This window comes from Anopheles aquasalis, chromosome 3 (assembly GCF_943734665.1).
Source record: "Anopheles aquasalis chromosome 3, idAnoAquaMG_Q_19, whole genome shotgun sequence".
NCBI classification, from domain to species: Eukaryota; Metazoa; Arthropoda; class Insecta; order Diptera; family Culicidae; genus Anopheles; species Anopheles aquasalis.
The window spans coordinates 35,398,535-35,401,563 of NC_064878.1; positions in this window are offsets into that span (position 1 = coordinate 35,398,535).

The following is a 3,029-nucleotide window of genomic DNA, read 5'->3' on the forward strand; positions in this document are numbered from 1 at the left end:
TCATTAGATGGATCAAATTGGTTTTTTAATGGCCCCTACCCCCCTCTCGAAAGCCGTTCCAGTCCAAGCAAAGTGCCGGCGTGTTGTGAAACTGTCCAATATGGGCAACATGTCCAAAAGAATCTAGGAACGTCGTCCATCATCCATCATCCATGCGGTTGGTGGTTGTAAAGGTTTCTCGTTTCTCTCTCAACCACACACTCGATGCCACTACGATGTGTTCCTTAGTTCCCGACATAATGCACTGCTTCTCGACAGCGGTAAAAGCAACACGAGCGTGCATATGCAATCAGTTGGTTCATATGGGTTGACGGTACCAAGATTTCGTCCTAACCATTTCAGCAGAACGGGCAAACACAATTTACTCATTTGAAGAGTGGCTGCATAGTCCGAAGTCTTATTGCTAGTAATTGCTGAGTGGGTGATGAGCAGAGCGTGGACAATTGCTCGCCACAAAACTGTCCACTGGAAGCAGGTGATCTATGACGTTTCATCGGTCGATGAGGTAATGTTTCGTAACTCACTCTAGACATGTTTAAAATTAGCAAATCTATCTACAAGTGCATTAAAATTCACCGAAATGATTGAAAATGATTTTACAGATGAGCAGATGAAGTTTCCTATGTGAGCAGTTTTGGAGCATGAAAGTGTCAACATCAAATTAACATATCTAAAGATCTCAGTTCTTACAAAATGTGCTCTGAGTTTTACGCTAGCACCGAGCACAGGCACCATATAGTAAGCATGTTGTGTTTTGTTATTTTCGGACGAACAAGCCCCTGACTCTGACGAGACCGACCGGGCCACTCACTTACGGCCGCATCCGCCATCGGCCGTCATAATCAGTCATACAGACGATGAAGATTATCCGACAGCTAGTCATATTGTCACGAATGCGCATACCGGTCTGGAAGAGTGCGACAAAGGGTCTCCGAGACTCGAGAGTGATGGGGAGTGATGTTAAGCTCCGTCGTTCTCCGTCCTTCGACGACGACGCACTGTTTTATCGGTCTTTGCACCGGCATTAGGAGTTTTGAATGAATTACATAAACAGTGTCAACGGCAACGGCAACGGCAGACAAGAACTCGAGTTTGATAGCACACCGAGTAGTCCGGTAAGCCGTTGACGCGGCGGAAAAGTGATGAATGTCAATTTTCATTACAATGACATAAGGTTTTCTCCCCTTGGCCGATCGGGAAATGGGAATGGGTCTCCGGTGTTCATACTGGGAAGCCATTCAGCAACGTTTGATAACTGGTGACTAATTTGGGACACTGGTCCAGCAGTTCGAGAAAGATGGTGTAATGGATGCGTTTTAGAAGTCTTTCGATTGATCAACACTCCAATTCGCTATTGTAGACGTTGTATTTGAGGTACATTTGATAAAACACACCAAGGATACAGACCTTGAAAGAGCATTGGATAAATTTCTGCAAACCTTTGTCAAAATGCCTCAAATCTGATGGATAAAGCTCCACCAAGGGTGTCCAGCAATGGGGGTGATTACTAATTCATTCATAATTTCGCTCATTCATTGATCGACCATCAAGACACGGCTTGTTTTGCCTGGACGGCAACTTTTGATGCTTCTTTTTACCGCCGATTGTAAACCGTATAAACAAATTCAGTAAAACATCCGGTACCACGAACTCAGGCTGGCCCCTGACTATGTTGCTGACTGCGCGTTAGCGAAGTTGCATGCGCCTGGAACTTACTACTCAATGTGTTCTGTCTCGGATGGATTGTTTGTTCCAAGGTTGCTTACGTTGGCGTGGAGTTGCCCCCGGAACACAGGCCGTGTGACTTTGCAGGCGCGAAAAGTATCGCGTTGGTAGTTTAGTCTAAGTTGATGCTTGCGTGGCACTATTGCCGCGGCGTTCCGATTGTCAATGACGGTGTCGGTAAGGCATGACACCGACAAAAGCGAAACATACTGATCCGATCGTAAAGGAACCGACGGCCGCATCTGTGGAACTGTGGTGTAGTTGATTCAGAGAAATAAGATACGAACAATGCATGCCAGCGCTACAACGAATACGCAAGTGACCTTTCTTGGCTCCAGCTTGTACGATCGGCAGTAGCATCAGCAGCAAATGTAACTTTTGGGGCTAGTTCTGCGATCAGAAACATAAAAAAAAGTCCTCATTTTGCTCCACCAACTCCACAATAATGTATCCTCGCTAAACACGACTCAAAGTAGTTGGAGCATATTTCCGTTCTAAAACATTATCAATCCCACACCAAAGAAGCATAAACGTGAGAAAAAAATTCATGGGAACGGTTGACGATCGTTACGAACAACATAGCATTGGGTTGAAAATGAATTCCGAAATCTGTCTTTGAAAAAACACACAATAAAAGTGAGCGTGAAACTAACTGCGAAAGCCTAACTTTAAAGAAGCATTTTTTTCCTATCAGAACAAAAAATCAATTGTTGAATTTTCGCACCTCTGACCAACCAACGGGTGTCTCAGCGCAAAAACGAAGGCACACCGGCACCGGGTCCACCCGAAATGTCGAATTATTCACCGTCGGGACAATCGGGACGGACACGGGCTGTTTGCCGCGAAAGACCGTAGACTAATTTATGATCGGGCACATCGATTTGTTTTCAATGTGCCACATCTTGAAACATTTTGCCACCTTAAAGGCACACGGCGACCCTTGTGCCAAACGCCTGTGTAACTAAAACCCACGACAATCCTCAGCCAAAGAACGGCCAGCGGTGTGGCCAGCAGTCATCGGTCAGCAAAGCAAAAGAAGCAGATAACAACAACAAAAAAAAATAAAACACACAACAAACCCACCAAACTCGTGGTTAGTGAAGTATTTCTTTTCTTCTGTTCGTGTCCCCAGGCCCAGCCAGCTTCTCGAAAAGATTTGATTTCCGGGAGTTCCCGATTTGGCTGACTACCGTGGGTAAGCGGATGTGAAACAATCGCTAAATATCCACTGCACGAGGTATGTGATCATGTGTCACAGGAACGGATGCGGTTCTACGATCCAGCGCTCGGTTTCTTGACTTTTT